Source organism: Mustela putorius, unplaced genomic scaffold, assembly GCF_011764305.1.
Source record: "Mustela putorius furo isolate JIRA1106 unplaced genomic scaffold, ASM1176430v1.1 tig00537350_pilon_pilon_pilon, whole genome shotgun sequence".
In the NCBI taxonomy this organism is placed as follows: Eukaryota; Metazoa; Chordata; class Mammalia; order Carnivora; family Mustelidae; genus Mustela; species Mustela putorius.
The window spans coordinates 10267665-10282968 of NW_025422471.1; the positions used below are offsets into that span (position 1 = coordinate 10267665).

At 35.8% G+C, this 15304-nt stretch overlaps 1 long non-coding RNA gene and 1 pseudogene across 3 annotated transcripts in view; both read left to right on the forward strand.

The window, feature by feature from the left end:
* The window catches only part of LOC106003548, a 163538-nt gene that overhangs the window by 13722 nt on the left and 134512 nt on the right, over positions 1-15304 (forward strand). For all 3 annotated transcript variants that reach the window (XR_006604985.1, XR_006604984.1, XR_001176100.2), the window contains exons 3-4: positions 3286-3407; positions 4402-4504. This is a non-coding gene — a long non-coding RNA (uncharacterized LOC106003548). The remainder of the gene's footprint in view (positions 1-3285; positions 3408-4401; positions 4505-15304) is intronic.
* LOC101692209 lies at positions 12769-13507 on the forward strand (annotated as a pseudogene).

Here is a 15304-nt window from a genome sequence, read left to right on the forward strand (position 1 = left end):
AGCTTCCTGAAGTTCCAGAATATTGTGTATTCTTTTGAACCTCTATAATTTTTACTTCCCTCCATTGAGAATATCCTTTTTCTTTTTGTCCATCTATCCAGCAGCTGCTAATTTCCTTAATATTTCACGTGACATTTCTTCTCTAAAGCCTTTGTTCTAAGCCAGTTTTCCCTTTCTTTGATTACCTGTAGCACTTTTTGGAAAACTTGCTATAAACTGATTATAGGGTATCCTAGGGACTGATTTCTGTCTTTATCTTTCTTATTTTTTTTTTATTTTAAAAAGTTTGTATTTAGGGGCACCTGGGTGGCTCAGTGGGTTAAAGCCTCTGCCTTCGGCTCAGGTCGGGATCTTAGGGTCCTGGGTTCAAGCCCCACATCGGGCTCTCTGCTCTGCAGGGAGCCTGCTTCCTCCTCTTTCTCTGTTTGCCTCTCTGACTACTTGTGATCTCTCTGTCTCTGTCAAGTAAATAAATAAAATCTTAAAAAAAAAAGTTTGTATTTAAATTATAGTTGTTAACATAGAGTGTAATATTACTGTCAGGAGTAGAATTTAGTGATTCATTACTTACCTATAACACCCAGCGCTCATCACAAGTGCCCTCCTTAATACCCATCACCCATTTAACTTATCCTCCCTCCCCCACCTTCCCTCCAGCAATGCTCAATTTATTCCCTATGGTTGAGAGTCTTAAGATTTACCTCTCTTTTTCCCTTATCGTTTTCTTCTTTTATCTTCATCTGTTCTATTTCTTAAGTTCCACATCAGTAAAATCATACTGTATTTGTCTTTCTCTGACTTATTTTACTTAGCATAACACATTCTAGCTCCATCCACATTGTTGCAAATGGTAAGATTTCATTCTTTTTAATGGTGGTAATACTCCATTGTATGCATATGCCACAACTTTTTATCCATTTATCAGTCAGTGGACAGTTGGACTCTATCCCTAATTTAGCTATTGTTGATAATGCTGCTGTAAACATTGGGGTAGATTTGCCCCTTCAAATCAGTATTTTTGTATTCTTTGGGTAAATACATAGTAATGCAATTGCTGGGTCATACAATAGCTATATTTTTAACTTTGAGGAACCTCTATACTGTTTTCCAGAGTGGGTGTACCAGTTTCTATTCCCACCGACCATGTAAGATGGTTTCCCTTTCTGCGTCCTCGTGAATGTCTGTTGTTTCCTATGTTTTTCATTTTAGCCATTCAGACATGTGTGAGGTGGTATCTCATCATAGTTATTTTTTAAAAAGATTTTATTTATTTATTTGACAGAGAGAGAGAGCACAAGTAGGCAGAGAGGCAAGCAGAGAGAGAGAGAGGGAGAAGCAGGCTCCCTGCTGAGCAGAGAGCCTGATGCAGGGCTCGATCCCAGGACCCTGGGATCATGACCTGAGCCGAAGGCAGAGGCTTTAACCCACTGAGCCACCCAGGTGCCCCCTCATCATAGTTTTGATTTGTATTTCCCTGATGATGAGTGATGTTGAATGTCTGTTCAATGTATCTGTTAGTCATCTGTATGTCTTCTTTGGAGAAATGTCTGTTCATGTCTTCTGCCCCTTTCTTAACTGGATTATTTTGAGTATTGAGTTTGATAAGTTCTTTTTTTTCTTTTAGGATATTATTTACTTATTTGACAGAGAGAGAGAGAGAGAGAGAGGTGTGGCAGGCAGAGTGAGAGGCATACTGCTCCCTGAGCAGGGAACCTAATGCGGGGCTTGATCCCAGGACCCTGAGATCATGATCTGAGCAGAAGGCAGATGCTTAACCAACTGAGCCACCTTTTGGTTACTAAGCCTTTATCAGATACGTCATTTGCAAATATCTTCTCCCATTCCACAGGTTGCCTTTTGGTTCTGTTGATTGTTTCCTTCACTGTGCAGAAGTTTTTTTTTTTTTTATCTTAATGAAGTCCTAATTCACTTTTGCTTTTGTTTCCCTTGCCTCAGGAGATGTATCTCCTAAGAAGTTGCTAGAGCCAATGTCAAAGAGGTTGCTACCTGTGTTTCTATAGGATTTTGATGGTTTCCTGTCTCATATTTAGGTCTTTAATCCATATATGGTATAAGAAAGTGGTCCAGTTTTATTCTTCTGCATGTTGCTGTCTAACCATTTGTTGAAGAGACTGTCTTTTTCCCATTGGATATTCTTTCCAGCTTTGTTGAAGATTAGTTGATTGTAGAGTTGAGGGTCCATTTCTGGGTTCTTTGTTATGTTCCATTGATCAATCTATCTGCTTTTGTGCTAGTACCAAAGTGTCTTGATTACTGCAGCTTTGTGATATAACTTGAATTGTGATGCCTCCAACTTTGCTTTTCTCTTTCAAGATTGCTTTGGGTATCTGGTGTCTTTTTTGGTTCCTTACAAATTTTAGGAATGTTTGTTCAAGCTCAGTGAAAAATGACGGTGGTGTTTTGATAGGGATTGCATTAAATGTGTAGATTGCTTTGGATAATATGGACATTTTAGCAATATTTATTCTTCCAATCCCTGACCATAGAATATCTTTCTATTTCTTTGTGTCACCTTCAATTACTTAAAAAATTATTTTTTTATAAAGATTTTATTTATTTATTTGACAGACAGAGATCACAAGTAGGCAGAGAGGCAGGCGGGGTGGGGGGGAGCAGGCTCCCCGCTGAGCAGAGAGCCTGATGTGGGGCTCCATCCCAGGACCCTGAGATCATGACCTGAGCCAAAGGCTTTAACCACCGAGCTTTAACCCACCCAGCCACGCAGGCACCCTGCCTTCAATTACTTTAATCAATGTTTTGTAATTTTCAGAGTACACCACCTTTATCTTTCTTAATAGATTGAGTTACTTAAGGGCAAGGATCATGTGCTATTTATGCTAGTATCTGTAGCACTTAGCATGGTACCTAGATAGATGTTTGAGGAAAATGTTTGCTAAATAAATAATCTTATCTTTTCATCTATGACTGTTTTGCCAATAATAGTAAATATAGCTATAATAAGGGATAGTTTTTGGAGTGACAGGTAAGGGAGTAAGTTGACTAGTTCATATCAACTTATCAGTTACTAAGTATTTGCAATTTGTAAGTTATTCTGCTGGGCATTGTGGAAATGGGAAACTAAAATGAAGAGGAACTTCACGAGTTTGCAGCCTAGGAGAGGACTTCCAATTTTGGTGAGTTGGTAGGGAATTATGGTAAGAAATAGAGTGAAAAGTTGTTAAGGGGAATAACCCATTGAAACAGAATTGTGACTGGAAACATTTGTATAGTGCCTTTAAATTAACGAAGTTTATTTGTTTGCAGGTGACAGTCGGCCTCCATTATGAGTTGTAGCAGATGTTCTCAACATTTCTTTTGAAACTTCCTTATATTTCCTTGAATGAGGAGCCCCAGAGCCTCATCCCTGTGGTAGCTACCATGCTTTGGTATGATGCTGTGCCTTTCTACTTCATCATTCCTGTTTTAGCAGAGGTCTAGGTTAGAATTTAACTGTTTCTTATTGCGAACGATTATGTAGAAATGGAAGTGGAATGTTTCAATTATACTGATACTGTGATTTCTTTGAGATTTTTGATGATGCCTTGTTATTCTTATACCTGTTCACAGAAGCCCCAAATAGTTAGTGCTTTACTCATCATAGATACTTAATTGTGATTTTGTTTGAATTGTATCTAGTTATAAATAGTTCCTTGCTGATTTTTAATAGATATTAATCCAATTTTTATTCCCTTAAATGATAAAGAAGCACATAGCATCAATTTTACTTCTACTTAAAAACTGTGTCTTCACGTAATGTTTAACCAGCTTCTCAACACTTGTGGAGGAGATTCAACTGGCAATTGATAAAATTCCACATCAGGAATATTTAACTACAAACCTCTGTCTGTATTAACATGAATAAACACTGTAGCTAGTAATTATTTTTCTCCATAAAAAATGGAAGTATTTTTCAGAATTCTGGAAAATGTCAAAGTAATTTTGGCTGTAGTCATACTGCGTATAATGTTATTGAGAATGTTGCTAACATTAACAAAAAATATTCCGTAATTTCCTCAGTTATTGCTACTTGTGATGAGGGATGTAAAGTTGGCATGCTTTGGTGTTCTGAGCATTTTCATTATACACTTTTGATTTAACCTTTGTTTTAGGTAAGATAGCTGAGAACATTTTTACTTAGGGATAGAGGTCAGGCTCTATTTGTATTTTTTTTAGGTTAGTGATATATAGAATATAGTGAATGTATTAGAGTAAATACATTCACAGTTTTGTATGTAAGTATTATAGCATTTATATGTTTCTTTGACCTTATTTTTAGTTGACTAAAACATAGTGATTTGGGACCAAGGCATAGGTTTCATTTATACATTAACAATTTTATTTTATTATTTTCTGTGACCACTGGTATCACTCATCTTGCAGATGTAAGCTGCTGTTCACCAGGGAGGTTTGACAAGAGAATTGGCCACGTGAGCAAGTTCATCTCCATTGTGGAAAAACAACTTGAATCTCATCTCTTTTGAAGGTGAGTTAGTGTCATCTTCACACAGGAAGGATCATGCTAGAGTTCCTTGATGTTTTCAGGGTTATCAAACAATGGTTTGGTTTGAACTTTGTTTATGGGATGTTGAACCATCAGGCTTTATTACTTGATTGTAAAGATTCACATAGAAATCAACCTGACAATGAAAAGGGATGGAAGTAATAATTTGATGTTTATGAATATACCTGAAAGTAGTTTGGGTACCCTTTCTTCCTCCTTCCCTTGTTCCCTTCCTTTCTTTTAAATGTTTATTTATGGGGCACCTGGGTAGCTCAGTAGTTAAGTGTCTGCCTTCAGCTCAGGTCATGACTCCAAGGTCCTGGGATCTAGTCTTGCATCAGGCTCCCTGCTCCGTGGATGGCCTGCTTCTCCCTCTCCCACTCCCTCTGCTTGTGTTTCTTCTTTTGCTGGCTCTCTGACAAATAAAAAAATCTTTTAAAAAATAGTTTTTAAAAAATTTTAGGTGATTTTACTGCCTCTTTCTTACTGTATGGGGCTTGAACTCATGATCCTGAGATCGAAAGTCACATGCTCTTCCAAGTGAGCCAGCCATGCACCCCAATTGGTGGATTCTTTCTCATCTCTGTTCTTATTTACATATAATACATTGCTAGCGGGCACCTGGGTGGCTCAGTGGGTTAAGCCTCTGCCTTCAGCTCAAGTCATGATCTCAGGGTCCTGGGTTCTAGCCCCACATTGGGCTCTCTGCTCAGCAGGGAGCCTGCTTCCCCCTCTCTCTGCCTGCCTCTCAGTCTACTTGTGATCTCTCTGTCAAATAAATAAGTAAATTAAAAAAAAATAATACATTGCTAGCAAGTTATAATTCATGACTTTTATTTGAATATTGATTACAGCAAAATCACTTATGAAATACATTTATTTTAAAATATATTATGAATTTCAGGAAATTCAAAGACCAAAGAATGTATCTGAAAACAGAAAGTATCTTTACATTGATACTGCAGTTATATAAAATTTCCTGAACTAAACTACAGGTTGCTATTAGATACCCTACTACTTCTTGTAATAATATTAAACATGTGTAGCCATCCACTATATTTCTGGGACAGCAAACCTGTGGCAAGCATTGCTGTTTAGTATATAATAATAATAATAATAATAAAAATAATAAATAATATTTATATATAAGTTTGCTAGAGGCTGAGACCCTTGTTCTGGGGGATTATTTACGTATGCTTATAAAACAGGTAGGCTAAAATGCTGGTATTAGCTCTCTAACAGATGTGTAACAAAGTGTGAAATGTTACTTTGATCATCATTGAGGAAAGCCAGATCCATAAATTGTGTAGACATTATGGATTTTTGTTGTTGTTGTTACAAACAGAAACCACTGAAGGACTTTAGGATGCAGATTGTGTTGTCTTTAGCATACATGCAAGGTCTTTTGTTAGTTGGCCATTGCATATTGCTTGGGTCTGCTTGAGACTCCCCCCTCCTACTCCTGTGCTCTCATGCTCTCTCTCTCTCTCTAAAATAAATAAATAAATATTACCCCCTCCCCCACCAAAAAACCCCTGAATAGCTTGTAGTTACACTACCATGATTAGGTATTCAGCACTTTTGCCTGCATTAATATTTTCCTTCTTACCATTATGATTTTTTTTTTCTTGTTCCTATTTAGTACCAACTTTTCATTCAACATTCAGGTTCATTACTGTTTGAAGGCTTTCCTAACTACTGACCTCTATCATTGAACCTTATCTTCTTTGAGCTTTTCTAGTATGTACTTCTATTCTAGAAGCTTATATTTTATATTTATATACCTTTATATTTGTACTTATGTACTTATATGCCTCTTTCTTACTAGACTGAGGTTTCTTTTCTTTTCTTTTTTAGGATTTTATTTATTTGTTTGACAGAGAGAGAGACAGTGAGAGAGGGACACAAGCAGGGGGAGTGGGAGAGGGAGAAGCAGGCTTCCTGCTGAGCAGGGAGCCCGATGTGGGGCCTGCTCCTAGAATTCTGGATTCATGACCTGAGCAGAAGGCAGATGCTTAATGACTGAGCCACCCAGGCACCCCTAGGCTGTAGATTTCTTAATGGCAAGTACAAAGGCTATGTGTCTAATTCATTTTTATGTCCTTAGTTTCTAGCACAATACCTGGTACATATAGAAGCTTATACGCATTTGTTAAAGGAATGAATAAACAAATGGTTAAATTATAAAGGAAAGAAGAGATTATCTTCACAGGTGGTGTGATAATGGTAATAAAGTGCATTCCAAGGTGGAGTGCTACTACACTTATCAAGGAATATTCAGTGTTAAAAACAGTATCTTTCCTGAGGTCTCATGGTGATCACACTAGCTTCTTAGAGTCAGTTTTGTGTACATCTGGAGTTTGGTTATCTTGAACAACTAACCATTCATTATTGAAAATTTACCCACAAAATTTCAATAGTTGAATTTCTTCATGAATTATATATATCTATTTTTAAAGATTTTATGGATTTATGAGAGAGAGAGAGAGAGAGAGCATGAATGGGGAGAGTTCAGAGGGAGAAGCAACTTCTTGCCCAGTAGGGAGCCTGATGTGGGACTTGATCCCCGAACTCCAGGATCATGAACTGAGCTGAAGGCAGTTGCTTATCCAACTGAGCCACCCAGGCTCCCCCATGAATAATATATTTTAATAATTAGTATTTTAGGTCTTGACTTAAGGATTCTGTCACTTCCTTTAAGAAGATCCACATATGTTTTGCTATTATAATCAGTATAAAGTTTGAAAAGGATCCTTCTACTTGAAAATGATGAAAAATATGTCAAGGAATGACCCTACTTGTTATCACATCTAAAGTTACATTTGCAGTGTGCCTGGGTGGCTCAGTTGGTTAAGCAGCTGCCTTCAGCTCAGATTATGATCCCAGGGTCCTGGCATCGAGCCCCGCATTGGGCTCCTTGCATGGCGGGAGGCCTGCTTCTCCCTCTCCCTCTGCCTGCCGCTCTGCCTACTTGTAGTCTATCTCTCTGTCAAATAAATGAATAAAATGTTTAAAAAAAATGAGTTCCATTTGTTTTGCAACTGTAACTCTTATGTTATGGAATCCTGATTTTAAAAGGTTATAATGGCCAGTATTATCAGAATGCCAAATTCTAATATAGGTTAGTAATTTTGCGTTTAGGAAAACACTAATGGGTATGCCTGGGTGGCTCAGTCTGTTAAGCATCTGCCTTTGGGTTGGGTCATGATCCCAGGGTCCAGGGATCATGTCCTGCATTGGGCTCCTTGGTCATCGGGGAGCTGGCTTCTCCCTCTGCCTACTCTGCCTGCCGCTACCCCTGCCTGTACTCGCTGTCTGACAAATAAATAAATTCTTAAAAAAAAAAAAAGACGAAGTATCGTATTAGTCCTTTAGTAATATGCCAAACTTTAAGTTGTTTTTTATTTTGTTTATTTTTAATTTAATATGATTAGAGGTCGAATGTTCTTTGGTCATCAGCTTACATTAGTTTTAACTAAGGAAATACTGTACTATGAAGATATTAAACGGAAGCTTAAGGCTTCAGTTATTAACTATATTCTGTTAAGTGAGTTTCTTTGTTTTAGACTATATAAAACAACTTAAGGAAATATACTGAATTAAAATTTGCTATGCTGAAATAGCATATTCACTAAATAATTGAAATAAAATGAGGGGAATTCCAAGGGGTTTGAACAAAATGAAAATTTCTTTGCTCAAGCTCTAAACAGTAAGACTTTCAATTTTGTGGGAAGACATTTAATACTCTGGTCATTCAACTTGTATATCCTTTAGCCTATTTAATAGTCAAAAACTTGTAAGTAAATATGTGTGCTGCTGAGAAGCAGTGATCAAAAATGGCAATAAAAGTCACATAATGAAATAAGAATCCTAAAAAAATCCAGGGATTTTACTGTAGCTCATTATTCACTACCTTTCTGGCAGTCTTCATGATTACAAATCACTTGATTGACTAACTAGACATTCTCAAAGTGAATTATGAATCAGGTTCATTTTTTCTGTTTGATAGTTGGCACATGCTGTAACTCTTAACGCTTTGTGATATATCAAATTCTTATAACAGTTATAAGAGATCTAATCAGTTCTTTATTTTGGGAAAACTATATTGCCTTTTCAAAAAATGAAATGCAGTTGCTAACATTTTAACAACACAATGTAATCCCTACTTTTGTATCTCAAGGTATAACTCACAGTGATGACATTATTTTTCAGATTAAGATAAATCTGTAGACTGATTTTCCATCTGACAGAAAACTCCCATTGATAACAGTTCTATAGGATTCTTGAGCAGTTGCCTGTGCCTAGGTTACAAAAACAGTTGCACATTTTCCCCTTAATATTTAAAAATGTATGATGAAGGAATTATACACTTTTAACATTTTTCTTTGAAGGAAATGCAGTTTTTTCTAAATACCTAATTTGTAATGAGGCCATGATGCTGCATACTTTAAAATGTGGAACATTTTTTAAAAAAGATTTTATTTATTTATTTATTTGTCAGAGAGAGAGAGAGAGAGCGAGCGAGCGCATGCAAGAGCACAAGCAGGCAGAGGCAGAGAAGCAGACTCCCTGCTGAGCAAGGAGTCCAATGCAGGACTTCATCCCAGGACCCTGGAATCATGACCTGAGCCAAAGGCAGATGCTTAACACACTGAGCCACCCAGGTGTCCCTAAAATGTGGAACATTTTAATGGTTAGTAATAGAAAGGGTCTCTTTTTGAGTTGGGAAAATGGTCCATAGTGAACTGAATCTTGATCTTTCCATTCGTTAAACTTAATCAGGGAGGTAAATTCTGCTTTCAAATGCATTCTCTTCTCTTTTGACTTCATAAAAATTCTTTATGCATTACTTCAGTGGCATTTGAGTGGCAGAAAATTCCTGTAGTACAACTGCATTTATTCCAATTCTATCCACTCAAGCAACTGAAAATAAAGTGTGTTCTTTAATGTGATATATTCAAAATTTGAGAATCTTGCACAAAATTCAGTCATTTCCTTAGCAAAAGTGAGGTTCCTTCACTGAAAATTGTTAGGCATGGGAATATAGAGCCCCATTTGTTTAACAGTGTTGTTATGAGGTCCTCTTACCAATAAATAATTATATATGTAATTTTTTTACATAGGTAAAAAATAATTCTTTGTTGTGAAGGCAAAGTCATCAAAGTTAGAGGAAGTTTTGCATATGTAACAGTCACAGAATTCTACTGCCATACTTTCTCCCTATGTCAGCTTTCCAGTACCTTTAACTTACATTCTTTGTTTTCTTTTATGAATGAAATTTGTTTATATTATAACTAAAAATTGTTTTGTGGCTATTCAGTTGTAAAAATAGTTTTATTGTCCTTCCATTTTCTTTAAAAATATTTTACAAAAATTTTTTGAATGATACCCATCTACTATATTAATTTATATGAAAAATGTAGAATAGCAATATGTAATCACACATAATTCTAGAAACACAATTATAAGCTTCTATTTTAATGTTTTATTCTCTTTAAAATTGTCTAAAGTTTTTGAATTTATGATTTGGCTACCTTGAAATTTAATTTTTAATTCCCAAACCATTAATTATGTGCTTAGTAGTTAAAATTGCTATTAAACATCTTTTATGGGATTAAAATTTTATTTCTGATTAGGCAGTGAATTATATATATAATCAATTATTACATCCATTTAAAAATTATGACCAAAAGATTAATCCTCCTTAGATGTTTTTAGCAATATTAATTATGCTGGTAGAATTGGAATTAAGGAATAAGAAATGAAGAGACAGAGGATCTATTTATTAATTACAGAAAAATCTTTAAGTCTTTTATAACTTCAGTAGATTTTGTGAAATGAACATAAACTAAACTGGGGTCATAAAATGCTGCCATTTTCCAGGCCAGCTCTATGCTTTTTACTTCTTTGACATAGCTATACATTTGGAATCTAGCAGCATTATTTCTTCACACGGATTGAGGTGGCAATGTATGATAAAATGGGCTTTTGTTGCTGTGACTGGGCAATAGGACTTGGGAATAGAAGATGAGGGTAGAAAGGAGGAGACAAAAAATAGGTTTTCAGAAATGTACTGAATTTTTAAAATAATTTTTTATGTTTAAATAGAAGAAATTGCTAGGTTGTCTCCATTTTGTGATGTACAACCTGATTGCGTCCCTTAATTGCTTCCTTTGAACAATTTAACTTTAGGACAGTCATTGTGAGAGGGAATGGGAATGTCTGGAGGTTATGGAAAAACTGAAGGAAAATATTCAAGAAGGAATTTCTGGTATATGTCTTTCTCAGTAAGTGCATAAAAGGGCTAAGATGTCCAGTATAAATAAAATCAGCCAAAAGCTTGTGTTCCACGATTTATATTTTAACCCTTGATATTTATTCTCCCTCCCTTACCCCACAAAATATACATGACAATAAAATGAGCACTTTTGTAGCATGGTTCATGTGTCTCAGGTTATATAAATATATTGCATTTCTCAATGTCATCATTACATTGTTGTATCTATGCTAGTTTCTGTGTTAAAAATGACATTTTCTATTTTGGTGATATAAAGTGAGTTTTTAAATAGGATTGGAGGGGCACCTGGCTGGCTCAGTTGATAGAGCCTGCAACTCTTGATCTCAGTACTGTGATTTTGAGACCCATGTTGGGTGTAGATATTATTTAAAAATAAAATCTTTAAAGATAAATAACTACTATTGGGTATTTTTGGCGAAATCCTTCATTTGCCTGAATTAGATAAGCTATTTCTCTTAGGCATATGCTAAAGGGTGGAACTATAGATTTCTAGGTATGTAGTACACAATTATCATATCTTAGTTTTTATTGCACGGACACAATTATAATATCTTAGTTTTCACTACTAGTGTGGTATAAGTACAGTTCTGTATGATTTCAGTTGTCTGTGTTATTGATGTTATGGATAATCTTTAAAGAATTCTGTTTTAGAGTCTTTTTAATTGAATTTAATGATACATAGTTTTGATTCTGAGAAATCTTTATATTCTTATACACAAGACTCAAAGGACATGAATGTTAAATGTGTTAGATGTTGGTTAGGATCTTAATCTAGGAGTGAAATCAAAGAAAAGGCATTTGTTTTAGTTAAAATTAAAGGTTGAAAGCAATAGTGTCACTTGGTGTGTTCTACATTTTTTATGTGTTTTTAGTACTTTAAAGACTCAAAAAACATCATTCACTTTTGTTGGCATATCAGTCAGGGTTCACCAGATAACCAGAACCAATAAGATACATGTCCCATATACATATACACAGGTATATTCATGATTTAAGAAAGAGGTCACCCACTTGTGACTGGCAAGTCTAAATTTTGCAGGGCAGGCTGGAAACCTAGGAGGTAATGCTGTAGGCTGGAGGCCAAATATCTTCTTGTCCATGACCATCTGGTTTTGCTCTTAAAGCCTTCAACTTAAGAGATGAGCCCCACCAATATTTTTGAGGATAATGTCTGTTCTTTAAAGTCAACTGATGGTAGATGGTAGCAACTTCTACAGAATACTTTCATAATTACACATGGATTAGTGTTTCATTAAATGACTGGGTACCATATAAAGTATAACCAAGTTGACATATAAAATTAAACATCACAATTGGCCTTTTAAAAAAATATTTATGTCATAAGTCACAAAAATGCCTGGGGTCACACTATCAAACTATTACCACAGAACACATTAGACAACAACCCTGAAGTGAAAAATTTTAAATTCCAGAGATAGTAGCTGGTAGCCATTTGCTTATTAAGAATTATTAATTGAGTGTTCTTTAAGAGCTAGTATTGGAAAAGAACAATATGCAAAACTACAAATGGACTCAGCTTTCACAAATATTGATTATTGTCAATACTTAAGAAAGAGAAAAAAGGGGCGCCTGGGTGGCTCAGTGGGTTAAAGCCTCTGCCTTCGGCTCAGGTCATGATCCCAGGGTCCTGGGATTGAGCCCCACATCGGGCTCTCTGCTCAGCGGGGAGCCTGCTTCCTCCTCTCTCTTACTGCCTCTCTGCCTACTTGTAATCTCTGTCAAATAAATAAATACAATCTTTAAAAAAATAAATGGTTGTTAACCCAAAGACAAACCCATTTATTAAAAGCCCATTTTACTGGCTTGCCTTATGTAAACTTTTTTTTTTAAACATAAACTTTCTATTTCAAGGTCTAAAATTGTCAACTTTCTCTTTAATTAAATGATTTATATTACTTTGAAACTGTTTTTTAGAGATTTACAAGAACAGTTTTAGAAATTTTTCTTAATTTTAGTTCATTGGTACTGTGGAATTGTCTATTTTTAAGGCACCGTGTCCTGCTGGGCTAGCAGGGTTGGTGAAGGATCTCAAGATGGCTGAGCGAAAACTTGCTTTAAAGGCCATTGATTGGGTAGATTATGGGGAGATCATACCCCACAACCTAAAGGTCCTTGTTAACTCCCTGAAATCCCATAATGAGACCTTTACCTTCATGTTGGCTGCTGTCCCTGAGAATCCACCTGCTACTGACTGGACTTACTACAAAGCCAGTTTGGTAAAGGCTGCCTTGGTAGATGACTTTGAGAAAAAGGTTTAATGCCTGGAAGGTTCCTGTGCCAGAGGACAAATAGACTGTTCAGGTGGATGCTGAACAAAAAGAAGATGTGAAAAGTTGTGTTGAGTTTTTGTCTCTCTCAAAGGCTAGGACTGAGGTATATGAAAAAAGAGCTGGAGAAGATGAAGAACATAGTTCCATTTGATCAGATGATTGTTGAGGACCTGAATGAAGTCTTCCCAGAAACCAAATTAGACAAGAAGAAATATCCCTATTGGCCTCACAAGCCAATTCAAAATTTATAAACTTGAGTTGGTGAGAAAGCTGTGGCCTTGTATTACAGACACTGGACATTAAAAATAATTATATGGTAATAAAAAAAAGCACCATGTCCTTTGATCTAGAAGTAGAAACTCTGGTCTGTATCAGTTTTCACTGACCTTATGCTTATTGATTATGTGTCATAATAATAATAATGGCTCAGTTGGTTAAGCGGCTGCCTTCGGCTCAGGTCATGATCCCAGCGTCCTGGGATCGAGTCCCACATCGGGCTCCTTGCTTAGCGGGGAGCCTGCTTCTCCCTCTGCCTCTGCCTGCCACTCTATCTGCCTGTGCTTGCTTTCGCTTCTCTCTCTATGACAAATAAATAAATAAAATCTTTAAAAAAAAAATTCTTTTAAAGTTAACTAATTTATGAAATGTCTAATTCCTTCAGTCATAGTTGTGTTTTAGAGATCAGGAAACCGATGTGCAGAGAGGTTAAGTGACTTGCCCATGGTATTACAAGCAATAAGTGATGGAACAGGATTCAAACTTTATTCAGACGCTTTTTGAATCTGTAGCCTGTAGTGTTTTCCGACCTTAACTCAGCTTGTCTTTGTATGAAACTTAGTAAGGTTACTGGATCTTTTGGGATAACCTGTGTAATTATGTATTCCTTAGTATATAAGGGTCCATGTTAGTTTTCATTGTAATTTAGGGCTTATTTAATAAAGTTTTCTGTCTTCCATAGTGTGTATAACTTTTGCCAAATGATTAAAATATGTCATTTCCCCTTTTGTCTTGGTTGCCCATAAATTCGCGGTTAATATTAATACTCACTTGTAGTAGTTTTCTCATTTGTGGTTTCTATGTAATTATGTCCTGTGTTTCTTCATTTAGTTGCTAAGCTCTTCCCTTAGTTTTAAATTAACCTGCCTTATAACAATATTTTAAATTATAAATCACCACAGTCTTTTAAAGATTCTAGGTAGACAAAAATGAATGTAAAATATTTATTATTTTATAATCTGATTGCTTTTTTTTGTTCACTGATGTGTCCAAGTACCTAAAACAGCAGATAACACAGAGTAAATATTAGTGAATGAGTGGATTGAATTAATCTCTTTCTCTTAGACATCTAGCAGATTCCAAGTAGAATTTAAATTTATTCATACTTAATGTATTTACAGACGTGGTAGACTTTGCTGTTTTACTTTACATCTTCTATTTGACGTGTTTTTCCATTTTACTGTCCTTTCTTTCTTTGGATTGATATCATGATTAATTTTATGTGTCTACTTCACTGGGCTGAAAGGGTACCCAGCTACCTGGTCAAACACTCTTTGGTCAGACATCCCAAGTGTGTCCGTAAGGGTGTTTCTGGATGTGAGATTACCATTTGAATAGGTAGACTGAGTAAAGCAGATTGCTCTCCCAATATGGGTGAGCCTCATCTAATCTGTTGAAGATCTGCATAGAACTGAAACATTTAACTTTTCCTAGGTCTCATTCCAGTTGGCTTTTAGACAAGAAATAGACTTGGCTCTCCTGGTTCTCAGGTCTTTGGGTTTGGATTGGAACTACACCATCAGTTCTCTCTTGAGTCTCCAGTTAACTAACTGCAGCTCTTGGGACTTTCAGCCTCCATAATTTCATGAATCAACATATACATCCATCCTATTGGTTTTAGTTCTGTTTCTCTGGATATCCCCAAGTAATACGATTGATAATTTAACAGTTCTCCATTTCCCCCCTAATTTAAAAGTTCTACAGTCTGTTTCTGTTCATTTAATGGTTCTAGAAATAATAATAAACATAATATCATAGCCTAAAGTTAATCACTACATTTAACCTTCTTTTGAATAGTATTTTAACCCCATTTCTTTTGGATAGTATTTTAACCCCATTTCTTCTGCTCCTGACACATTGTTATTGTGCTTTGTATAGTTATTAACCCCTGAGATTTTACTGTTACTATTTTTTATA